The sequence below is a fragment of the Bos taurus genome, chromosome 13 (assembly GCF_002263795.3).
Source record: "Bos taurus isolate L1 Dominette 01449 registration number 42190680 breed Hereford chromosome 13, ARS-UCD2.0, whole genome shotgun sequence".
In the NCBI taxonomy this organism is placed as follows: domain Eukaryota; kingdom Metazoa; phylum Chordata; class Mammalia; order Artiodactyla; family Bovidae; genus Bos; species Bos taurus.
In genome coordinates this window covers 67,040,078-67,066,992 of record NC_037340.1, presented here as the reverse complement: position 1 = coordinate 67,066,992, position 26,915 = coordinate 67,040,078, and the positions used below count along the sequence as shown (strand labels likewise).

Sequence of the window (26,915 nt, the reverse complement as noted above, 5' to 3'; positions counted from 1 at the left end):
GTGCCTTTTGGTAACTGCCTCTTTTCTAGTCTGCCTCCAGGAGAACTGGAACTGGTTTGCTCATCACTGAATCCCAAATGCCCAGCATAGGGTTTGGAATACAGTAGGTGGTCGAACAACTGTTTGGTAAATGAATGAATGAAGACATCAAGCCACTCCTGGATTTATCATGTAAGTATGTAGCTCAAGGGTCAGGATCGGCAGTGGATCCAACTGCTCATTGTGGGGTTTTCTGGTTTGGGGTTTCATTTCATGTTGGTTTGTTCTTTTCTAAGGAAGTGATTTCAGTCCCAAGGGGCCCTGTCTTAACTCTCTCATGACTGGGAAATTGTGGGCCTTGGCATCATGGGAGCATTTGGCAGGTCCTGGGGGAGCTACTGATGCCCTTCCCTTTGGGGATTTCACATACACACTGCCCCCCCACACCCCTGCCCCCTGCCCCACCCAGGTTCTTCCTGCCTCCTTGGGGAGGCCCTGGGCTGTGTAGAGAGCTGGGCTCAAGAGTCCGACACATGTCTACTTTGCTGGCTCACTGACCTTGGGTAAGTCACATCCACACTCACTGCCTCAGTCTCCCCAGTGGATAAATGGGCATCTTAGAAGTCTGTGTGGGCCTTCGGGGTCTCCTCTCCCTGTCCCATGGCCCTGGGGAAAACGAAGGGCCAAGACATGTCTAGGGAGACAACAGGAGTCTGTTTTCAGAAGAGGAAGCCAGAGCTCAAGGCAGGGCTGGGAGCCTCAAACTCTTGGGGCTGAACGTCCTGCCAACCACAGCCTCAGCCTCGGGGAGGGCGGCCTTGCCACCAGGCCCCCAGCAGGGCTGGGCAAGCTGAGCTGGCAGAGAGGGAGGAGGCTTGTTTTTCAGTGCCTGGACTTCCCTGGGGGAGGCTCCTCCTTAGCCTCAGGGCTCAGCCCAGTCCCTGGCACAGCCAAGCCTCAGCTGGGGCGGGAGTTACCAGGGGGCGACCCTGGCCTGGCCAGGCTCAACTTTGGCATTTCCTGCTTTTCAGCCTCGACGTATCTTCCCTGGAGGCCACCCTCAGGAGCCTGGTTCTCTTAGGCCAGAGACTAGTAGCTGTGAGGGCCAAGGGGTCTGCCTGTAGCAGTGACCGTAGGGCTTGACCAGGGTGAGATCTCTGGAAAAGTATAGCATGTTGGTGAAGAGCCTTTTGGCCGCTTTTGCAAATCCTAGCTCTGCCTTCTAATTTTGCTGGGCCTCAGTTTACCCATCTTTAAAATGGGACTAAGAATAGTGTCCATATCTTGGAGTTGCTAAGAAGCTTGGATAAGTGAGGGTATACTCACTTGGCACACAGCCAAGGCTCTATAATAAGTTTGTACTTAGGTTCAGAGACCTGTGGGAGACCCAAAGTCCAGACCCTTTCTTGAAAGTCTAGTTCATGGGGGCCTGAGCAATGCCAAAGAGATGAGCAGCAGGACAGACAGGGAGAGTGTCCCAGGAGGGAGAGAAGAGAACAGAGGGAGACTCCCGGGCAAGGCAGAACATGGAGAAGGTGGAGGACTGGGGGGATGGAGCGCTTTACTGTAGGTTAAGAGACCCTGAGGGTGTGTGCATGTTGTAGGGGTAGGTGGAGGTGAGGGCGATGACCTGGACTGGGGTCAGGAGCGCCGGGGAGCCAGTTCTACCCTGTGTTGCTTGGTGACATAGGAAAGCCATTGCCCAGTTGTAAGTTCTGGATTTCTTGGAGGCTGGGAGCTAGAACCATCTGGTCTTGAGAATTGCTTCCAGTGCAACTGATGGGTTGAGGCTAAATCTCAGAAACCCAACTCAAGGTGCGCGCGCCGGGTCGGGCTCGGGCCCTGGGGACCCTTGGCGTTCCTGGGCCGGGGGCGGGCCGGGGGCGCGGGGCGCGGGGGCTGGACGCCGGGCCGGTGGAATGGACGGCGGGCTGAAAATATTAAAGAAAAAAAAAAAAGAAACCCAACTCAAAAGCCCGTTGGACTCTGAGTCAGTGGCAGGAAGACACAGTTCTAAGCCTCACCCTGATTATCTTCCTTCCCACGCAGAAAGGACCTTCTGCTCACTTTACGGATGAGGAAACAGACTCAGCAGCTGACTAACTTCTCACCTTTTAGCAGCAGGAATGGGTTCCAGAGCTCTTTCGCATCCACAGCCCACTTAAATAAAGTGTCTGTCTGTTACCCTGAGACTTTCCCACAGCGGTAAAGAATCCGCCTGCCAATACAGGAGATGCAGATTCGATCCCTGGGTCAGGAAGAACCCCTGGTGGAGGAAATGGTAACCCACTCCCGTATTCTTGTCTGGGAAATTCCATGAACAGAGGAACCTGGTGGGCTACAGTCCATGGGGTCACAAAAGAGTCAGACACGACTTAAGGACTAGACAACTACAGCAGCAGCAACTGTTACCATATCACGTGACGACAACTGAGTGGATGTTCACACACCAGAGAGGGTAGGGTTGGGATGTGTTAAGTGTTAGTCACTCAGTTGTGTCCAACTCTTTTGTGAAGCCATAGACTGTGGCCCGCCAGGCTCCTCTGTCCGTGGAATTTCCCAGGCAAGAATACTGGAGTGGGTTGCCGTTTCCTTCTCCGGGAGATCTTTCCAACTCAGGGATCAAATCCAGGTTTCCCACATTGCAGGCAGATTCTTTACCATCTGAACCACCAAGGAAGCCCATGATGTTAGATACAGGCCACCCTCAAGTATTTAGAACTCAGGCTGGACATTTCAGAAAGAAAGCACATACCATCGAGCGGGGCTGGACCTGAGGCACAAAAAGAGACAGGTGGGAGATGAGGCCCGTGTATTTAGGAGCCAAGTAAAGAAAGAAAACAATCAGGGGAGGAGGGATGGATATTCCAGATACAGACACTGATTTTTTTTTTTTTTTGACAGCATAGTGTCCCACGTGGGATCTTAGTTCCCCGACCAAGGATTGAACAGTGGAAGCACATAACCCTAACCACTGGACCACCAGGGAAGTCCCAGATGCCAATTTTCTATGAAGATATCATCACCAATTCAAGTGCATGCCGTCGGAGTCAAGTGCTTCTCTGGGAGAGACAGCAGGGGTTATTTATTCAATGACGATCAACTTGATGTTTCCACTTGAGGCAACTCAAACTTCCCAGGTCCCAAACCAAACTTTTGCTCTAGGCTACCGGTCCAGCTCCTCCCACAGCCATCCCATTGTAGACAGTAACAACTGCCTCCTTCCTTAGTCAAAATCCTTGTGATAATTTTCTTTTTCTTTTTAGCTGCCCCACATGGCATGCGAGATCCTAGATCCCCGACCAGGGATTGAACCCATGTCCTCTGCAGTGGAAATGCAGAGTCTTAACCATGGGACTGCCAGGGAAGTCCCACCTGGAATCCTCTCTGATGCTTGTCTCTCAATCTGTTAGCAAATCTTATTGGCACTACTTCAAGATACATCCAAATAAGGACTTTTCCGGTTCTTCAGTGGTTAGTACTCTGTGCTTCCATTGCAGGGAAACAGGTTCAATCCCTGGTTGGGGGAACTTTGACCCTGCAAGCTGCATGGCACAGCCAAAAATAAAAAGAGATATATCCACAGGTATTACCACCTGCCCAACTGCCAACGTCATCGCTCACCTGGATGACTGAGGCAGTCCTCTCATGCAGCCGCTCCTCCCACACACAGAATCCAGAACACCCTGTTAAAACCTAAGTCAAATCACTTGTCTGCTCAAATACCTTCATTGTCTCTCATCTCATCCAGAGTAAAAGACAATGTCTTTGGAATGTTCTAGAAGGTCCTCCTTGCTGGCTCTTTACAATAGCCCTGGGAGGTGAGCAAGGGAGGAGAAATAGCTTTCACTTTACAGAAGGGAAACAGAGGGCTGAAGGATGGCGATGCTGCTTGGGCCACCCGTCGCAGGGCTGTGTCCGCCAGTCTGTCCTGGATGCCTGAGAAGGCAGCTGCTGGTGTCTAATCTCGTGAGCACTCATCCCACACACTCCATGGAGTGCTGGCCCCCTGCCCATCCTCCAGAGACAAGCCAGATGCCAAAATAGACTTGTGGACACTTTGCCCTTGGCTGGGAGAGGCCCCTGGATTCCACCCCTTTTTAGGCCAGCTCGGAGCAGTGCATGGTCCACCCTCGGCTTCTGAGTAGCCATCAGAGGAATGTAAATCTCCTGGAGCCTGGAGTGGGTCAGTTCTGGGGAAACCAGCTGTACCCCAGCTGGGACTATCAGTTGCCGAATGACCTTGGGCAAGTCAGTTTTCTGTTCTCACTTGTGCTCCTTCTGCTCTTATGAAGTTCCAGCATTTAAGCATTCTACTTAAGAACAAGCTGATGCAATGTGGGCTGCATCCTATGAGACCAACAAATAACCAGCAGCCAGAAAATATCAGATGTCAGCTCCCCGCTGGCCTGAGCAAAAGTCTAAAATGGACTGTCATAGGGTTCTGTCCCAGCTCCATCCTGTTTGACTGTCTATCCATCATTTTAAGGTGGACAGATAGCCCTTTCCAGGGTATCTGGGAAGGGGGAGGGGCAACAGGACGCTGGGTATCAGAACTAGGGAGTCCAAAGACTTTGATCAACAGGAACAATGGGCTGACTATACGAAGATGAAATATAATAAGAGTGAATATCAACTCCTGTACTTGAACCCAAATGCCAACAAATGCATTTGGGATGAAGACAAAATTGCGATGAAGTTGATTTAAGTCAGTAGTTCTCTAGCGGGGCATTTAACATACTCACAGGGTCATTTTGGGCTGTCACACACAACTGGGGGCCCTAGTGACATTTAGGGACAAGGACCAGGGATTCTGGGCATCTCACTATGCATGAAACAGGCTCAGCCTGTTGGAAATTGCCCTGCATCCTTCACAAATTTCAAACGCCCATCTGGTGAAAACTCAAGACAAATATAGATAGATCAAGCTTTAGTGCATTACAATACTGAAAGCTTTTCATGAGCTGTCACACGAAAAACTCAATGACTTAGGAGAAGGTTGTTATTGACAGGAAAGCATAAATGGAATAAAGACATTAATTTAATTATTGAATAATTTTCTCTTTCTGCAGTCTGTCTGGTCAATGTATTAGACCATCACTGATTACATATTGAGAGGAAAAGGTTCCAAGGCATGGATGATGTTACTGCAAAAAAAAGTGAAACCAACTGTAAATATTTAATAGAAGAGATATGTAACTCATAATCCATTATGTACACATAATCCTTTTTTTTTTTACAAGTTTAGAGCCAAATATTAATAAATTAGAGATGGATGAAATCTGAATTTATTTAAGGATGGTTGCTTTGAATTTATGTTGTGAAAATTTAACATTAAGATGATTTACTCGGAGGTAACCTATCATTTTTCAGTCTTACTCAGAAATTGTCTTCATGGAAGCACCACGAGGTTTCTTGACAGCATTGATTGGAAAACTTCCTTTTGTGATCCACCTGCTAATCCCTAATGAGGGATGCTGTAGCAAAGGACTTTTTTCTTTTAAAGTCCTGAAGGCAGAATGCACCTGTCTGTTGAGGAATGGGATTCTAAAGAAGGTTTTCCGTGTGGCCACACCATTCCCCTGTCCTGTGCCAGCAGTCAGTTCAGTTCAGTCGCTCAGTCGTGTCTGACTCTTCGTGACCCATGGACTGCAGCACGCCAGGCCTCCCTGTCCATCACCAACTCCCGGAATTTACTCAAACTCATGTCCATTGAGTCGGTGATACCATCCAACCATCTCATCTTCTGTCGTCCCCTTCTCCTCCCGCCCTCAATCTTTCCCAGCATCAGGGTCTTTTCAAATGAGTCAGTTCTTCACATCAGGTGGCCATAAAACGGAAATTATTTATCACTACACTTGGCTTCCCTTGTGGCTCAGACGGTAAAGAATCTGCCTGTGGAAAAAAAAAAAAAAAAGAATCTGCCTGTAACATAGGAGACTCAGGTTCAATCCCTGGGTTGGAAAGATCCCCTGGAGAAGGGAATGGCAACACACTTCAGTATTCTTGCCTAGAGAATTCCATGGACAGAGGATCCTGGCAGGCTATAGTCCGCGGTGTCGCAGAGTCGGACACGACTGAGTGACTAAAACTTTCACACTCAAATGCTCACCTTCCTTTCCTCTACCTGTCTTGGCATGTTCTCCTTACTCCAGTGAAGGTTATGTCTCTTTCTCTTATCTTACACAAATGAGGTGGGTCTGTTGTGTCTTGCTCTAACAACTGTTTTGATTTTAATTTTCACCTGTGCCTCCTGCCCTGTCATTTTCCTGCACTGCTTATGTATCATGGCGTCTGATCTGTAATGTCCTTGGAATCCAAACTTATTCATTACGAGTAGATATGGGTTATTATGTCTTTTGGGGTGGTTGTTCCCAAGAACATATGGAGTTACACATAATTTTATTGTAAATGACTTCCCTTTTATACCTCCTTTATATTACAGACTAGGCATTCTATTGACATATACATGTTTCTGTAGATTATCCTTCATGAATTTCATTTTGGAAAACAAAATGCAAGGAAGCATAAGATATTTGCTATGAAAAAGGGGCTTTGGCAATTACAGTTTTGTGTTTATAGCCGACTAGAATTGTTACAAGTTTTCACTGATAAACATGTGTAAGAATGTTGCTAATGGCACATTCCTGATAATCCCAAACTAGAAACAATGGAATATCTATCAGAGCTGGATGGATACATAAACTGAGGTGAGCCACACAATGGAATCCTCCCGAGCAAAAACAACAAGCTCTTTACAAGAATAGGCAACAATGCAGATGAATCTTAACTAAAAACTGGATGAGAGAAGCCAGAGACAACAGGGATTGTCCTGAGCAAAGGCTATTTCTATAAAGTCCTCAAACCAGCCCTATCTGATGCTATTAGAAGTCGGTATACCATACATATTAGTATGGATTAATCTATGCTATTAAAAGTCAGGATAATGGTTACCTCTGGGGAGTCAGTGATTGGTTGGAAGCACAGGGAGGACGATGGTTGTGTCCTGTGTTATCATCTGTCGTGTTCAGTTTGTGAAAATTCATCAAGCCTTTATGTCCACTTTCTGTGTATATGCTTGTATTAAGAATTTTCCAGAGAAAGAGAACCAACAGGATATATAAATACATGTATCAGTTCAGTTCAGTTCAGTCGCTCAGTCGTGTCTGAATCTTTGCGACTCCATGAATCGCAGCACACCAGGCCTCCCTGTCCGTCACCAACTCCTGGAGTTCACTCAGACTCACGTCCATCGAGTCAGTGATGCCATCCAGCCATCTCATCCTCTGTCGTCCCCTTCTCCTCCTTCCCCCAATCCCTCCCAGCATCAGAGTCTTTTCCAATGAGTCAACTCTTCACATGAGGTGGCCAAGGTACTGGAGTTTCAGCTTTAGCATCATTCCTTCCAAAGAAATTCAGGGCTGATTCCCTTCAGAATGGACTGGTTGGATCTCCTTGCAATCCAAGGGACTCTCAAGCGTCTTCTCCAACACCACAGTTCAAAAGCATCAATTCTTTGGCGTTCAGCCTTCTTCACAGTCCAACTCTCACATCCATACATGACCACAGGAAAAACCATAGGCTTGACTACACGGACCTTTGTTGGCAAAGTGATGTCTCTGCTTTTGAATATGCTATCTAGGTTGGTTGTAACTTTCCTTCCAAGGAGTAAGCATCTTTTAATTTCATGGCTGCAGTCACCATCTGCAGTGATTTTGGAGCCCCAAAAAATAAAGTCTGACACTGTTTTCACTGTTTCCCCATCCATTTCCCATGACGTGATGGAACCGGATGCCATGATCTTCATTTTCTGAATGTTGAGCTTTAAGCCAACTTTTTCACTCCCCACTTTCACTTTCATCAAGAGGCTTTTTAGTTCCTCTTCACTTTCTGCCATAAGGGTGGTGTCATCTGCATATCCGAGGTTATTGATATTTCTCCTGGCAATCTTGATTCCAGCTTGTGTTTCTTCCAGTCCAGCGTTTCTCATGATGTACTCTGCATATAAGTTAAATAAGCAGGGTGACAATATACAGCCTTGACGTACTCCTTTTCCTATTTGGAACCAGTCTGTTGTTCCATGTCCAGTTCTGACTGTTGCTTCCTGACCTGTATACAGATTTCTCAAGAACAGGTCAGGTGGTCTGGTATTCCCATCTCTTTCAGAATTTTCCACAGTTTCTTGTGATCCACACAGTCAAAGGCTTTGGCAGAGTCAATAAAGCAGAAATAGATGTATTTCTGGAACTCTCTTGCTTTTTCCATGATCCAGTGGATGTTGGCCATTTGATCTCTGGTTCCTCTACCTTTTCTAAAACCAATATATATATATACACACATTTATATGTATGTATGTTTGTATGCATATAATTTGGGGTAGTATTTTAAGGAATTGATTCATATAGTTGTGGAGGCTGGCAAGTCCTTTGTCTGCAGGGGAGGCTGGCAGACTGCAGACCCAGAGAAGAACCGATGTTGCAATTCATGTCCAAAGGCCATCTGCTGGTAGAATTATAATTCTCTCTTTCTTGGGGAAGGTCAGTTGTTTTCTATTAAAGGCTTCAACTGATTAAACAAAACTGACGGGGAAGCCTGGTGGGCTGCCATCTATGGGGTCGCACAGAGTCGGACACAACTGAAGTGAATTAGCAGCAGTAGCAGCAGCACCCACGTTATGGAGAATAATCTGCTTTGTCCAAGGTCTATTGATTTAACTGTTAATCTCATCTAAAAAATATCCTCACAGAAACATCTGGAATGTTTGGTTAAATACTTAGATACTGTGGGTCAGCCAGGTTGACACATAACAATGCTTTATGTCAATAAAAAGCTATTAAGGGAGGAGTGTCTCTGGACTGACAGGGTTGAGAGCCACCAATTTAGCTGAAGTTCATAAGGAAATCCACAGTAAGTTACAATCACCGGAGAACCAGTTCTACATTAAACTGCATGCATGGGAGTATTGTACCTAGATCAAGGGAGTTGATTCATTCAGTTTCTCTCTTTCTCGCTCTCTCTGCTGATTAGTCATCACTTGGAGAGTTTTGGTCATTCCTAGAGGCTACACTTTCATAGTGACCCAGGTTGTCATTGGAATGTTGTAGCCAAGAGAGTAGCTGAAGGAAAATGATTGGCATGTAAAAGGGACATGATTCATGCAACAAAATGAGTCTTAAAAAAATGGGTGAGTCCTTATCTTGATAAAGGGCATCTATGAAAAACTCACAGCCAACCTCCTACTTACTGGCAGAAGACTAGATGTTTTCCCTCTAAGACCAGGAACAAGAAAATCATCTCTCCTTCCTATTTCTACTCAAGATTGTACTGGAGATGCCAACCAGAGCAATCAGTTAAGAAAATAAAATAAAAGACATCAGACTGGAAAGAAGTAAACTATATCTATTTGTAGAAGACCTAATTTTATATAGAGAAAATCCTAAAGGAACTAACTAACTAGAAAATTATTAGAACTAATGAGGCTAGAAAGGTTGCAGTATACAAGATCATTACAAAAAGACCTATTATATTTTTATACCCTAGCAATGAACATATGAAATGAAATTAGGAAAACAATTACAAGAGTATCAAAAGAATTAAATATTTAGGAGTACATTTAACAGAAGATGTACAAGACTTGTATACTGAAAACTACAAAACATTGTTGAAAGAAGTGAAAGAAGATCTAAATAAATGGAGAGATATCCCATGTTTATGGACCAGAACACTTAATATTGTTAAAACGGCAATACCCTCCAAATTGATCCACAGATTCAGTGCAATCTCTATCAAAATTCCAGCTGGCCTTTTTTTATTTAGCAGAGGATGATAAGATGATCCTGAATTTCATATGAAATTGCAAGGTACACCAAATACTGAAAACAGTCTTGAGAAAGAAGAACTAAGTTGGAGGATTCACACTTGCCAATTTCAAAACTAACTACAAATCTACAGTAATCAAGACAATGTTTTCTGGCATTAAGAACATAGAGATAGATCAAGAGAAGAGAACTGAACGTCCAGAAATAAGCTCTTACATTTATGGTCAATTGATTTTCAACAAGGATGCCAAGACTATTCAGTGGGGGAAAGAAATCCTTCAAAAAATGATGCTGGACAACTGGATATCCACATGCAGACCATACCTAAAAATTAACTCAATGGATCATATATCTAAACATAAGAGTTAAAACTATAAAGCTGTTAGGAGAAAATACTGGCATAAACGTTCATGACCTTGAGTTAGGCAAAGCCTTTTTAGATATAACACCAAAATTACAAATGGCAAAAACAAAAAGGATAAATAAGGCCTCATCACAATTAAAAATTTTGTGCTGCAGGGACTTCCCTGGTGGCGCAGTAGATAAGAATCTGCCTGCCAACGCAGAGAACAAGAGTAGGATCCCAGTCTGGGAATATTCCACATGCCTCGGAGTGACTAAGCCTGTGCACCACAAGTACTGCATGCCCTGGAGCCTGTGCTCTGCAACGAGAGAGGCCACAATGATGAGAAGCCTGAGCACCACAATGAAGAGGAGCCCAGCTCGCCACAACTAGAGAAAGCCCATACAAAGCAAGACACAGTACAGCCCAAAACATAAGAATAAGTAAACAAAACCAAACTTTTGTGCTGCAGTTTCATCAAAAAGACAACCCAATAATGGGAGAACATATTTGCAAATCATATGTAGTATAAGGGATTCGTATCTAGAATATATAAATAACCTTAACAACTATATAAATAATGAAAAGTTTTTAAATGGGCTAAGGATCTGAATGGGTTTCCCAGGTGGTGCTAGTGGTAAAGAACCCACCTGCCAACACAGGAGGATCTGAATAGACATTTCTCCAAAGAAGATATACAGGTGACCAATAAGCACATAAGAAGACATTTGGCATCATTAGTCACTGCTGCTGCTGCTGCTGCTAAGTCGCTTCAGTCATGTCTGACTCTGTGCTAGGGAAATGTAAATCAAAACCATGATAGCCACTAGAGTGTTTATAATAAACAAAGAGACAACATTAAGTGCTGGGGAGAATGTGGAGAAAACAGAAATTCAGACGTTGCTAATGGGGATGTAAAATAGTGCTACAACTTTGGCAGTCTCTCAAAAAACTATACAAGAGTTACTGTGTAATTCAGCAATTGCACTTCTAAGTCTATACCCAAGAAAAATTAAAACATGTGCTCAGTCACTCAGTCATGTCTGATTCTTGTGACCCTTTGGACTGTAGCCCATCAGGCTTCTCTGTCCATGGGGTTCTCCAGGCAAGAATACTGGAGTGGGTTTCCATTTCCTCTTCCAGGAAATTAAAACATACATCCACACAAAAACATGCACACAAATGTTCACAGCTGCATTCTTCACAATAACTTAAAACTAGAAACAACCCCACTGTCCATCAACTGATAAATGGCATCTCCACTAATGGAATATGACCGGGCAATAAAAAGCAACAGAATTTTGATGCTATATATGCTACAACATGGACAAACTTTGAAATTATAATGCTAAGTCAAAGAGCCCAGTGAAAAAGATCACATATTGTATGATCCTATTTGTAGGACATGTCCAAAATGGGCAAATCCATAGAGACAAAAAGTAGATAAGTGGTTGCCTGGGATGAGAAGGAGGGTAAAGAATAACTGCCAATGGGTATGGAGCTTCTTTTGGGGGGGAATGTTCTACTATTAGATTGTGATGTTGGATGCACTACTCTGAATATATTAAAAGCCATGAAACTGTGCACTTTAAATGAATGAGTTTTATTGTATATTAATTATATCTCAATGAAACTATTTAAACCAAAAATGGGTCCTTGATTCCATGATTAGAAATTTATGCTAAGGCAATCACTGCCAACAGACTGAAAAGAGTAGTTTGCATGATTCAGAGTTCAGTTGCAAGAAACAGAAACCACATTTTCTATTCCTAGTGAAGACTTAATAAGGGAAGTTGGGTTCTTTCAAAATTATTGAAAGACCTAGAGAGTGGGATGTGCTTCCAGGAGTGACTCTCATAAATCACCACTGTACTGCTGACCTGTGGGAGCTGCTGCCTCTACCACTTCCTGGAAGTGTTGTCGTAACTGTTGTCTTCAGAAATTTGTCGCTGTGGGGAATTTCCTGGCCGTCTAGTGGTTAAGACTCTGTACTTCCACTGCATGGGGCACAGGTTCAATCTCTGGTCGGGGAACTAAGATCCCACAAGCCATGTGGCATGGCCAAAACTTTTTTAATGGAAAAAAAACTGTCACTTCAGTTTTAATTTAGGGATCAGATGTGCTGATGCCCCCTCACCACCTCTTGACACCATGAGCTGGTGGCAACACTAAGACCACAGCTGTAGAAAATCTTAACGCCTTCACCACCAGCAGTAAACAGCCAAAGCAGGAAGATAACCTAGACATTGTTCTGCCTTTAGAATCTCACACAGTTCAGTTCAGTCGCTCAGTCGCCTCTGACTCTTTGCAACCCCATGGATTGTAGCACACCAGGCCACCCTGTCCATTGCCAACTCGTGGAGTTTACTCAGACTCATGTCCATTGAGTCGGTGATGCCATCCAGCCATCACATCCTCTGTCATCCCCTTCTCCTCCCGCCTTCAATCTTTCCCAGCATCAGGGTCTTTTCCAGTGAGTCAGCTCTTTGCATCAGGTGGCCAAAGTATTGGAGTTTCAGCTTCAACATCAGTCCTTCCAATGAATATTCAGGACTGATTTCCTTTAGGATGGACTGGTTAGATCTCCTTGCAGTCCAAGGTACTCTCAAGAGTCTTCTCCAACACCACAGTTCAAAAGCATTAATTCTTCGGTGCTCAGCTTTCTTTATAGTCCAACTCTCACATCCATATATGACAACTGAAAAAACCATAGCTTTAACTAGATGGACCTTTGTTGGCAAAGTAATTAATGTCTCTGCTTTTTAATATGCTGTCTGATTGGTCATAACTTTTCTTCCAAGGAGCAAGCATATTTTAATTTCATGGCTGCAGTCACCATCTACAGTGATTTTGGAGCCTCACACATGTGCATCCAATGGATATGAACAAATAGGTCTCCAAACTTTAGCTGCAAGGGAGTCTAGGAAGGAACATCAAAAGAAGTTGAAATGAATGTCTAAATGAATTATAATAAATGTCTGCAGTGATGACCACTGTTTGCAATAGTGAAAACATGGAGAAAAAACTAAATGTGCAACAATAGGGGTTTGATAAAGTAGGCTTCATCTATTTTATGAAATTCTGTTGTAGAAATACCTCTTGTGACCTGAAACATGTCAGACATACAGTGAAAAAAGGCAGGTGTCAGAGTAGTACTTATCAGCACCTGTCACGACTTTAGGAACCACATATGTTTTGTCCTCCTGTGTATCCCACTGGCTGGCACATGTTGGCACAAAGTAGGTACTCAATAAACATTTGTTGGACCATGAAAAGTAATTCCATTTTTAGAAGTTAAATCCAAAATAAGAAGTTAAATGCACACTTATATACATTTATATACATGTAGGTAAAGAATCTGCCTAAAATACAGGAGACTCAGTTTCTATATCTGGTTCAGGAAGATCCCCTGTGAGGAGGGAAAGGCAACCCATTGCAGTATTCTTGCCTGAGAAATTCCATGGACAGAACAGCCTGGTGGGCTATAGTTCATGCAGTCACAAAGAGTCAGACACGACTGAGTGACTGAGCACACACATATATACACGTATACTTAAATATGGTATAACCAGCCTGAAAGAAATACAGCAAAATGTTAATAATTATCTCCAGAGATAATATTTGAAATGACTTTTACTTTCCTCTTTTGGCTTTTCTGTATTTTATAAATTTTGGAGAGTGAACATGCATTAATATCAATTAAGGGGAAAAAAATCACAGATGTTCTGCTAAAGCCACAGAAAAGAAATATGCCTGCCTCATTTCTCTGTCTCCCACAGGGTCTGACACAGAGGTGGACCCAAATCTACATGTGGTGACCAAGTGACTGTACCTCTATTTTCTGCCTGAGTGGTTTCTGGATCTTTCTCAAGCAGCTGGAAGGTAGAATTGAGCTTTTAGGATAATCCTGACTCTAACATAGTATGCTTCTTCCAGCTAAAACTGGCAGAGTTCCAAAGCCATGTGCCCATCTCCCCAAGAGCCAGTCCTGAGTTTTGCAGAGGCTGTGTCAGAGTGAGGTCATGTTCAAGGGTCTTTAAAGGACTCAATCAATGACTCAGTCCTGCCCCTCCCATGCATCCGGCAGGTCCTGGAGCCATTAATGCTTTGGCTTGCCAAGTCAGCAAGCAGACCTGACATCCCTGCTACCAGCTGGGCTCAGCCAGGTAAGGTCTCGGGAACTAGAAGAGGGGTCTCTGTACTTCTCCAGGGCTGTCCCTCGATATTATGAGAAGTCCGTCAGTGGATGGTTTTCACTACTTTCACTTACACAGCTGTTGAGGTCTTAGTTCACATTAAGAGGAGCACAGGAAAGTGAATGTACTAGTGCCTCTGAACTGTATGGTTAAATATGGTTAGAATAGTATGTTTTATGTTATGTAACTTACATCACAATAAAGACAAAATTAGGGCTTCCCTGGTGGTCCGGTGGTTAAGAATCCTTCTTAACAATTGCAATGCAGGGGACACCGATTTGATCCCTGGTCCAGGAAGATCCCACATGCCGTGAAGCAATTAAGCCCATGCCCCACAACTACTAAGCCTATGTTCTAGAGCCTGTGCTCTGCAACAGGAGAGAACACCACAATGAGAAGCTCTCACACCACAACTGAAGAGTAGCCCCTGCTCGCCACAACTGGAGAAAGCCCTTGCGCAGCAACGAAGACCCAGTGCAGCCAAAAACACATAAATAAATAATTTTTCATTAAAAAAAAAAAAAAGAAGAAGTATAGGGACCTGAATGAGAAAAGTGAGAATCCAGTTAGCTCTGTGTATCCCAGAGTCACATTTGGACTAATCACGTAAATTATTTTAAAAAGTTGTTTTTCCAAACTTTCCCTAGTTTTTCCAACTAACAGCAACCTTCTGCCTCACACTTTTTGCCATGGTCAGGAAACCTGGTCATGACTGGCCTCCTTCCTCCTTAGGAAGTGAGGGCTGGAGGACGTCCCAGAATGTTTGATAGTCAGCACCAGCCATCACTTCATTTATTTTTTTAGATTAATTTTTGTTGGAGTATAGTTGATTTACAATGTTATGTTAGTTTCTGCTGTATAGCAAAGGCTCCTCCGTTCATGGAATTTTCCAGGCAAGAGTACTGGAGTGGGGTGCCATTGCCTTCTCCAATCAGCTATAGAAATACATAAATCCTCTCTTTTTAAGATTCTTTTCCCATACAGGTCATTAGAGAGTACTGAGTAGGTTCCCTGTGCCATACAGTAGGTTCCTATTAGTTATCTATTTTATATATAATCATGTATGTATGCCAATTCCAGTCTCCCAGTTTATTACCCGCCCCCCACCCCACCATTCTCCATTGGTAACCATAAATTTGTTTCCTACATCTAAAAATATGGAACGCTTCACAAATTTGTGCTGCATCCTTGCTCAGGAGCCATGATAATCTCCTCTATATCATTTTAATTTTAATATATGTGCTGCTGAAGTGAGCACCATCTCTTCATTTATCATACCCATTAACCAGATGAAAAAACTGAAGCTCCCAAGGGGAAGGGACATGGTTAGGGTCACACATCTGAGAAGGAACTTGTAAGAAGGGGGCTCCCATATGCACCATTGTCTTTGGAGACTATGAAGGGCAGGACCAAAGAAGAGAAATGGAGAGAGAGATGTCACAGAAGGATGGGACTTCATCCTATTGGGAACAGCTTACCTCACAGGCCATGCAAGCACACCCAATGTCCCAGTCTCAGAATCAGCTCACCTACAGAGACAAGGTGGGAGAAAATGCTTCTCCTGGCCAACTGTGGGCAACACATTTTGACCTCAATTTGTTAATCTTTAAAATAAGGTCCAGAGATCATGACAATCACTTAGTTTAAGCTCTAAAATTCCATGGTTAATGATTAGATCATTATCTTTCCCCAACTCAGCCCTAATCACACCACTCCACTGTTTAAAAGCTTTCCCATGACTCCCTATGGGCTAAGCTGAGCCTGGAATTGAAGGCTGGCTGTGGTCTGGGGCCCACCATGTTTTCCAGCCTTAACATTCCCTCCAAACATCCCTAAACTCCACTCACACTATTTGACATTCCATTCCCATGAATTCTCCACAGTTTTTCTCACCCCTATGACTTTGCCCCTATATGCACCGATAGGTTCCTTTTGCAGCAAATGCTCTTCTTCATGGTATTTGCCGACAACCTCCTACTCATACTGCAAAACCCAGATTGTGTTACCTCTTTCATGAAGCCTGCCCTGATCTACCACATGGGGAGAGTCTCTCTCCCAGCTGGGTTCCGTCAGGCCCCAAGCTTTCCTCCACCGCAATCCTGAACACAGTATATGGGAAGTAATATTTACATAGTGAGTGTCTTGTAGCCTATTTCTCCCACTCACTTGAGAATTCTTTAATGGCAGGAACTGTGTCTTATTCATGATTCACCACATAGTAGGTACTCGATAAATATTCAATAAATAAATTATCCAATAGGTAATCTCTTTAAAAAAAAAACAACCACAGCTTTATCTCGAATGCTTTATGGGTCTCAAAACAACATGAACCCTCTCTTGACCTCAGGATCCCTAATTATATAATGAAAAGGCTAAACTGGTTTGTTTCTCAGGACATGACCTCTCTCTCCCCACAAGCTGTGAAGAATCAGCGTCCCCAGTGACGTTGTCCATCTCTTAAGAACTAAGGAGGAAATTGAGACAGAAGAGAGTTAAGTAATCTCCAAGTTTTTGCAGCAACCAATGTGTAGGGGCCAAATCTTTACCCCTTCCTTCATTGAGTTTCCTACAAGCCCACCATTCAGATGTAGCAAAGCCTTCTCAGGCACCCACATTGTGCCCAGGTCTCCACACCAGGGAAGAGCATGTCAGGCAGAGGGAATAGCCAGTGCAAAAACTCTTAGCTGGGAGCATGCCTGGTGAGCTAAAGGGGTGGTGGGGAGGCCAGCATGGTGAGAGCCAAGTGAGCAGGAAGGGAACAGGGTGGGGGATGGAAAGCACAGGTCCACAAACAGAGTGAGCACTGAGCGAATGATGGCCACACATATGCTGACGTATCAGTAGCAGCCATCATCAGCACATGCGGCCCTGGAAGTAAGATGGGAAGGACAAGCACAAAGAATAGAAGACAAAGGCACGGAGGTGCAAACAGGGCCCCCCCACCTCCTCCCTAGCCTGGGCTTCCATCCTCTCCCACCTGGACTCTGACACCAGCCTCTTCTTTGAGCTCCCCACATGAGAACTGGCCCTTCGACAGGGGAAAGGTATTTTGCAAAAAGCATGGGTTTTAGAGCTGGGCAGACCTGGTCCTGGGCAAATGCATCAGTTTCGCCCTCCCCAGTAAAAGGCGGAGGGGAGCTGTGTGGCTCTGAAAGGCTTTAATAAAAGGTGGCTTTAATGGGAGGTGGCTGAGCTGGTGTTTGCTGCTCCCTGTGAACCTGGGAGGGAGGGCTGATGAAGGTCAAAGTCCTGCTGACCTCTGCCTCCTCAGGGCACCACAACAGATTCTCTGCCCAAACTCCAGCAATGCAGTCCCAGTGGGTCTGAGCTGCTGGTCTAGAACGATGCACCTTTTCTAGGCCTGCTGGATGGCAGCTGAGAAGGGGCGCCACGTGGAGGTGGTCCACTGTGTTCAGCTGGAGGGATGCGTCAGAAGATGGAGCTGGGATCCACAGGGAAGGGGCAGACCAAGTGTGAAGCCACCCACCAGCCCCAGGGTCCACCCCAGCTCTGGAATGTCCACCCAGTGACCGTGGGTGCTCAGTGAACCTTGTTGCCCTCTCACAACCTCACTCTTCTCATCTGGCAATTGGGGGATGGAGCCATTCATCATGCAGACAGAGAATTATGGAAGAGAAGGACAACTTAGGGTCTTTGTAGGGCCAGATGGGGCTGCAAACAAACCAATGAAGAGCAAGTACATGCAGAAGGCTCCTCCCTACAGGGCCAGCACGCAGTGGATGCACAAGATGCTAGCATCCCCCTCTCACCCACACCCCAGAGCTGACCTATGGGAACAGATGGCACTTGAAGCCCCTAAAAATAACGAGTCATTAAAACAGCCAAGGCTTGTATGGCTCCCACTGTGCCCTATGCTGTCCCATGCAATAGTGCATTTATTCTCAAGTCTGGGAGACTGGAACTCTCAGTCTCTCATTATTTGGGTGAGAAAATTGAGGTGAAGTTACATGTAACATGAAGTTACATGCATGACCTGTGTGCGGGCCTGTGCTTTCCATCCACCACTTTCGTTCCCTTCCTGCTCACTCCGCTCCCACTACGCTGGCCTCCCTGCCACCCCTTTAGCTCACCAGGCATGCTCCCAGCTAACAGCATGTGGCTGTTGTACCTGGAAGGCCTCCATCTCTCTGCCTCTGGGTTTCCGGAGAGGCCTGGGTACCACCCAGGGAGGATGAGGATCTGAGAAGAAGGCGGGTTGAGGCATCAGCCTCTTCCCTCTTCTTACCTCTCCATCCCCCAGCAAGGCCAAAAGCCCAACTGCCACTTGGGAAAGGACAGGGTTAATCTAATTTGAGCCTCCAGACCGTGTTCAAGGTGATTCATTTTATTCTTAAAAAAAAAAAAAAAACCGTCAACCTGTCAGGTCTTGTTTAGAAACCTGAACATTCTGAAAATATTGACAAAGAGAGGGGGCTGCACCCAGGAGAAGATTCTCAGCGAGAGGGGTGATGTTAATCCAATGTGACAGGGGTATTTTTTTTCTCAGGCCAGGAAAGCAGAGAGTGCAAATTGCTCTGCTGGGGGTCAGCCAGGCAGGGTGCAAGCTCAGGAAGCCATCTGTGGGGGGTGATGTGTGTGGGGGGGTGTGCTGGGCTCCCCTCCCCCACCAGCTCCATTTCCCAGGAATGGTTTATCAGACAGCTCTATCTTATTAATAGTCATAGCGTGTTGAAACCAGTGAATCTGGAGCATCAGAAATTCATTGTTGGTCCAATCTTGTCATTTCTCCAGTGGACAAACTGAGGTCGGAGTAAAGGGGTGAAGCATTTATTCTACCGACTGTCAGCCAATCAATATGAGTTAGAACCCTCATTATGAAGCTGTTCTCCCACCAAGGTGACCAGGGATTTAGAAAGGCAGCTATGACTCCCTTTAGGACTTTGATTTGGATTCAAATCCTTGCTCTGTGGTTCAACGCAGGTTATTTAGGCTCTCTGAGCCTCGATTTCCCCAGTAAAATGAGGACAATAATCCCTAAATCCCTTAGAGTCGTTTGGAGAATTTAATAAGATAAATGTCCGTTTCAGTCTTTGGTTATATGAATAGACACAGACTCAGGGGAGCTTAACAGTTTACAAGAAAAAAAAATCAATTGGAAGGACATGGGGATGGCTTACAGGTATTTACACAAAAGAAGTGAAAATATATGTCCACACAAAGAACTGTAGCTCTGTATTTATAGCAGCTCTATCCATAATCACCCAGAGCAACTCAAATGTCCTTCAACTGGTTAACGCAGAAATAAACTGTGATGTGTTCATTCAATGGAATACTTACTACTCAGCAACACAAAGGGAGGAACTGCGGGCACTTGCAACAATTGGATGAATCTCAAATGCACTGTGTTAAATGAGAGAAACCAGACTCAAAAGGGTATCTATTGTCTGATTTCACTTACATGACATCCAGAAAAGACAAAAAATAGGAACAGTAATCAGTTAGCGGCTGCCAGGCACAGAGGAAGTGGGGAGAGAATTGCCAGGAAAAGGGCAGGAGGGAAATTTGGAGGCTGTTGGAGACGCTCTAAGTCACAATTGTGATGTAGTAACAGGACAGTACATGATTGTCAGCTCATTGAACTGTGTACGCAAAAAGGCGAAATGGAATGCACGTATAAATTGCAACTCAATAAATCTGACTTTTAAAAGTCAAACAAAAGCTAAAAAGCCGAGCTTCAGAAAAGACAAAACGTGAAGTAGTTTTAGGAACGAACCAGCGAATTTTACCATCATTTAGAACTTGTATCAGAGTTGGAAGATGCCAAGTCCCAGAAGAGCTTCTGATTGGCTGAGTTTGGGTCCCAGGCCTGCACTTAACTAGAGTTGGGCCGGGCCATTTGATTGACAGCCCCATCAAGCCCACAGAAAAGGGCAGTTTTCCCAGAAGCAAACAAGCTGTATCTACCAAGAGGGCTCCAACTGCAGAGGCCTATAGCCTAGGGGTTTATTATCCTAGACACTGAGCTCTGTCTTTGTAGGAACGTGGCCAAAGCTTCCATCTTCTGTGACGATGGGACATGGTGCTGGCAGACTACCCTCAGATATGAAAGTTGGGTTTCAGACTGACTGGGTCAAGCTGAGGGCTGCTTCAGACCTACAAGCACTGGGTTCAGACAACCACTTGAGTGGCTCATCAAGCAGGCGGGAGAAACAAGTGGTTTGTTAAAGCCACACAAGTGTTCAATAAAGCCGGACAAGCTCAGCCTCTGCCCTAGAGAGTCATTTATTTCCATGAAAGAAAGTGTGTTTGACCAAATCGGGTGTGTCAGACAGACACAACCAATGACTCAGTCTAAGTAGGGGAGAAGCAGGGTAATGCTACAGAATGCAGTGGTTCATCTCCCAGGCCTCTGCAGCCACAAATGGCCATGGTGGCTTAGCCAGGCTCCCACACCAAGGCTGAACTCCCCTGGCATGAAGTTCCAGCCATATGGATTCCAAGTATGCACTCTGGAGCACTTGCTCTGCCCCTTCTGAGCTAGGTGGCCTTGGGCAAGTCACTTTACCTCTCTGACCCTCCTTTTAACACAGGAAAGGATTTTTCAAGCACTTTCTTAGATTTCACTGGGATTATGTGCTCCAGAAACATTTAAAGACATAAACAGGATTGGGAAGTAAACAGAAACTCAGTGTACCCTTTTCAAAATTCCAAATTTCAGATGTGGGAACGTTTGCGTATTTCGTCTTTACTCATGTGCTGTGGTCATGGGTTTGGTTTTGTAAGATTGTGCCAATATTGACAAAAGTTGTTGTTGTTTTTTAATGGACTGATAGTGGATTATTTTTTAGGCAAATTTCTTTTCTTTTTTCCCCCTCAGTCTGTATTTCTTTCTACCTATTAGAATTTCTTTTGCAGTATTTCCATTTTTATAAAAACTCAATTCTAAATGTAAACAGGTTATTCTTTTCCTCTTGAAAAGTTAAGCTTTAATTACCAAAGTGATACATAAAAATACTTCTCCACTTAAAAATTTTATCACCTTCCAGGGGATACTGAAATTACCTTTAATCACCACTTGGTGTTTAGTCACTAAGTCGTATTTGATTCTTTTGTGAATCAATTAGATTCACCAGGCTCTTCTTTCTGCACATGGGATTTTCCAGGCGAGAATACCAGAGTGGATTGCCATTTCCTTATCCAGGAGATCTTCCTGACTCAGGGATCAAACCCTCATCTCCTGCACTGCAGGCAGATTCTTTGCCACTGAGCCACCTGGGAAGCCTTTAATTACCGCTACCGCCCCCTAATTATGGTCCTAATACTCCTCCCATCACCGTCAGCAATTTGGAGAGAAATTTTCCAAACCTTCTTCTGTGTACTTCTGTTTACATATTTTACATATGTTTACTTATTATTTTCATAGGAAATGAATAGTCTTATGGAATCACATCCTAGTTAATGTCCTGCAATTTGCTTTCTTTGCTCAACGATGTGACTTGGAATTACTTTCATGTCCATACACAGAGGACTACCTCTTCTGGTTTTTAATTGTTGTATAATATTCCTCAGTTCAGTTCAGTCACTCAGTCGTGTCCGACTCTTTGCGACCCCATGAATCGCAGCACGCCAGGCCTCCCTGTCCATCACCAACTCCCAGAGTTCACTCAGACTCATGTCCATCGAGTCAGTGATGCCATCCAGCCATCTCATCCTCTGTCGTCCCCTTCTCCTCCTGCCCCCAATCCCTCCCAGCATCAGAGTCTTTTCCAATGAGTCAACTCTTCGCATGAGGTGGCCAAAGTACTGGAGTTTCAGCTTTAGCATCATTCCTTCCAAAGAAATCCCAGGGCCGATCTCCTTTAGAATGGACTGGTTGGATCTCCTTGCACTCCAAGGGACTCTCAAGAGTATTCTCCAACACCATAGTTCAAAAGCATCAATTCTTCGGCGCTCAGCTTTCTTCACAGTCCAACTCTCATATCCATACATGACCACAGGAAAAACCATAGCCTTGACTAGATGGACCTTCCTAAGCATGGCTTGTTTATCCATCCCTTTTTGCTGGGCACTTAGGTTGTGGCTGGTTTCACCATAACGAATAATGCTATAACGACCCTCCCTGTACAGGCCCTTTGGGCACAAGTGCAAGTATTTCTGTTAGGTTTAATTCGAAAATGGGACAATATTTGCAAAGGCTTCCAGAGTTTTATCCTTACTTTATGTTTTTTTTAAATCCACTGCCATTTTTATTTATTTGGCTGCACTGGATCATAATTGCAGCATGTGAGATCTAGTTCCCCAACCAGGGATCAAACCCGGGGCCCCCCGCGTTGGGAATGTGGAGTCTTAGCCACTAGACCACCAGGGAAGTCACTCTACTGCCATATTAAAAAGCCATGTTGTTGGGACATAATTTACTCCCCAGAAAATTCTTCCATTTATAATGTTCAATTCACTGGTTTTTAGTATAGTCACATATTTGTGCAACCATCACCACAATCTAATTCTAGAACATTTCCTTCACTCCCCCCCAAAGAAACCCTGTACCCATTATTATCCACTCTTCCATTCCCCACTCCTCCCTTCAGTCCCTGACAACTACGCTCCCACTTTCCCTTTCTATGGACTTGTCTGTCCTGTCCATCTCCTGTAAGTGGAATCATACTCTATGTAGACATCTGTGATTGACTTCTTTTCCCTGAGTGTGATGGTTTGGAAGTTCACCCATGTTGTAGACACATCACTACTTCATTTTCTTAATTGTCAGATAATCAGTCACCCATTTCTGAGTGTTTATTCTCTACCAGACATGGTGTTAGTCCTCACAGAAAGCCTGAGAAGAAGTAAGCATGATTATTATCATACCCATTTTTACAGATGAGGAAACTAGGGCTTGGAAGTGCTATGACTTAGCCAAGATCACAGGGGAAAGTATTGGTTTGCCCAAAAATTTCTTTGAGTTTTCCTATAACATCTTATAGAAAACCTGAACGATTTTTTTTTTTGTTGTTGTTGCCAACCCAATAACTGGCAGAGCTGGCTGTGAACCCAGGTCTGTGGAGCTCCCACATACATCTGTGTCCTTCTAGCTGAACGTCAGTGCTGTGAAAAGAAGCAGGGAGGGAGTGAAAAGTGTCTCAAGGGCTCCATGGGCAGATCATAAAGTCCCTTTTACTCATAGGCTGCCTGCCTCTGGGTCACTGTCATGACCAATGATGATGGCCCCATGAGGCTGGACTATTAACCCAGTTCCAAATGCCCCCAGACCTTACCAACGTCAGAGCTCTCTTGTCTACTTGTGCAGCTTTTCTGACGTCTCCCTCTCTCTCAGCACTTCCCACCTCTAGTGTTTCTTCTCCCCAGTCCTAATGTCTCAGTGTCTAACCTTTAGGGGCTGTTGTACAGTAAGGGTGTTACATCTTTGTTAGGACTGTATGTCAACTAAGTGATCACTGGTTGTGAGTAAGGGTCTGAGATGGATTTTCCCATGGGTAAGGCAAGTCTTGCTGCCTGAAATGAACAGGGCTCGACTCTCCAAAAATCCTAAAACCCTCCATTCCCTGGGGTGTCTGGAGAGTTAAGAACTGCAACCACACAATGGTGACAATAATAGGATCGGCTTACTCTCCTTGGGAGGGGCTGTCACTACTTTGGGCCTTCTCCTCGGAGTCCAGCGGGCTGCGGCGGGGGAGGGGAGGGGTTGTCCCATTTTATAGGAGATTAAGACTTGAGGTTGCACAGCCAATAAAGGAGGGAGAGAGGGCTGGAGCATGGCACTCTTGGACCCTGTGTCAGCCCCTGCCACACCAACTCACCCTGATTCCATCACGCAAGTCTCAAGTTTCACCCCATTCTCGGTTTCAACTGATGTCCAATTGCCAAGTTAAATAAAAGCAACTTTCTGCCTTTCCAAAATTGAAAGGAGAGGTACAGGTCAAGACTTATTGTTCTATAGGGTTTGGAGGCCCTACCTTGACTCTGCCCTAACTTGCTGTGTGATCTTCAGAAAGTTATCTGCACTCTCTGAGGCTCAGCAGTGGGTCTCTCTGCTCCTAGGATCGTAGGAGATATGATTGGAGAGTAAGTTGGGCCCAGACCTCTTGTCTCTGGTGGAGGCAACAAGAACTGAAAGATGCCTCAGAATCATGTCCTTGCCCCAGGCAACCAGCACCACAGGTCCTGCCAACCAAGGCTCTAAGCTAACCATTGGAGCCTGCCCCAGCGCCCCACTGCTCCCCCTTCTCTCTGTCTCTCTCTGAAGCAGGTCACTTGTTCATTCAACAAACATCTATTGAGCAGCCACCAGGAGTCTGGTGGGTGGTGGGAGACAGACACACACACATGAATCCTTATACAAGGCATATACTAGCTGTGCCCTGTGGGTGCTGGGCATGAAGGAAGGAAAGCCTGCTTGGGAGCATGGAAAGCCTGGTGAAGCTGATAGGTGAAGAGGGATGGCATCTCAGATGGCACAACTTGCGTCCAGGCCTGGAGGTAGATAACTTCAGGATGCATTTGGAGGGGTTCTGGTGGGGCTGGAGGGTGCAAATGTGGGAGACGCAACTGGAGGCTAAGAAGGGCCAGACCTACAGGGCCTCGACTTTTTAGCAGGAGTGGGACAAGCTCAGATCACTTCTCAGAAGGCTCCCCTTGGCTCCACACCTCCTCCCATCCTCCCATCAGCCCCCTGAGGTCTTGGTGGTAATTCCTGCTTTCACAGAAATTGCAGTTTCAGAGAAATGAACTAAAGGGTCCATGGTCTCCAGAGCTTAAGAGGCAGAGTTGGGGCCAAGACCCTATGCTGGGGGCCAGGGACCGTGGGGAGTGGGGGACACATTGTAAGGGTGGAGCTGAGGACCATGGCCAGGTCAGCTTTTCCATCCGCAAAATGGACATACTGGGAGGGCCCTCCCCAGTCAGGTGTCCTGCTCTCTGCTCCCCATGGCCTGGGACACCCAGGTTCTGCCTTAGAGAGGCCACCCACCCACTCCCTCTCAAAGGGCTGAAAAGGTCATGCCTGCCCCCTTCACATTTTCCCCAAGGCCCCTGTCCTGATGTCCCTACCTCAGCCCCTCCCAGCTCAGGGGAGTCTGGCCCTGCCTGCTCTGGGCTTTAAGCTAGACGCTGCTCATCCATCATTAGTCACCAGCTGGTAGAAAAGCTGAGACTATGTCCTATGGTGGTCCCACCCACTACTCCCCAGCCCTCCCTCCACTCCCAACTCAGCCAGCCAAGAGGATCTCTGGTCTAGGGGTCCCTGGTCCTTAGGGAAGAGCTGAGTTCAGCCAGGGCTTGGGAGCCTGACAGGCAATTTCCCCAACCTCTCTGAACCTTAATTTCTTCCCTTCTTTCCTTCTTCCTTTTACTCTGATTCATCCTCACACCACCCATCCCCATTGCTACCCTATGCCATAGACATTTATTGAACGTCTACAATACACCAGACACCATGGGTCACAGTCACGGACCACAGCCCTTAGAGGTCTCACTTGCCAAGAGCTTTAAGACTAAACATGACCCAGGCCCCTGAGGCCCCACTCCTAGGTGGGTGGGAATGGAGGGTGGAGGGGTGGGATAGGACTGACCTCTGAACCCTGGAAAAGCCAGTAGAGGCTTTTGAACCAAGCCCAGGTTTCACGTCCCCACTTACTGACTGTGATCTCAAGCAAGTCACTTCATCTTTCTGAGCCCCCGTTTTCTCATTTAATAAAGGACAAAAATCATATTGTGAGTTTTAAATGAGACATCTGGCTGGTAATGGATTATTTTGAAGTTCTAAAAATTCACCTTTGTCTCCACCTCGAGACCTGGAAATCCTTACGGAATGAAGGACTGATCCCTCGAAAGGGGAGTTTAGGCCTCAGTCAGTGACCCTGGGAACTGGGAGTTCTTCTAAGTAACCCTCACCAAATAGTCTACGTTGTTTGCAACCTGCTTCACCTACACACGTCAGAATCTCCTTTTGTGGGGAAAGGGGGATCCTCTCTATTTTCTTTTTGGCTGCACTGGGTCCTCGTTGCGCACGGGCTTTCTCTAGTTAAGGGGAGCAGAGGCTATGGCTTCTCTCGTTGCAGAGCATGGACTCTGTGTGTGGGCTCAGTAGTTGCAGTGCCCAGGCTTAGTTGTTCCTCAACATGTGGGATCGTCCCAGATCAGGGAAGATAAAACCCCTGTCCCCTGCACTGGCAGGCGGATTCTTAACCACTGGACCAAGCAGGGAAGTCCTGGAGTCCTGACTCTTGATGACATCATCATAAAAAATTTTTAGGTGATATTGAGCACTTACTATGTGCCCCCCCGTTGCACAGATGCTATCTTTAATTCCCAAGAATGGTGACTCTTATTATACCCATTTCAGAGATGAGGAAATTGAGGCTTAGAGATAATTTCTAGTAATTTACCCAGGATCATACAGTCAAGATGACCTCAACTGTGCCCTGCCCTGCACTTCCCCTGCAAGGGATGATGAAAGACCCCTTCCTGCTCTGTCTTGGACCTTGAGCCCATAACTATGCCCCCTGGACCTCAGTTTCCCCCTCAGTAAAATGCTTTTGAATTTTTGACTTGCCCAATGAGATAAGACAAGGCAACATTTCCCAGGCCTCCTGAACAGATGCG

General features: G+C 45.4%; 1 non-coding gene across 1 annotated transcript; it reads right to left on the bottom strand.

Annotated features, from left to right (window-relative positions):
• Window positions 1-15,487: 15,487 nt before the first annotated feature.
• LOC112449428 (U6 spliceosomal RNA) lies at window positions 15,488-15,594 on the bottom strand. The gene has a single exon (XR_003037997.1). It is a non-coding gene; the product is annotated as a U6 spliceosomal RNA (small nuclear RNA).
• Window positions 15,595-26,915: the final 11,321 nt, after the last annotated feature.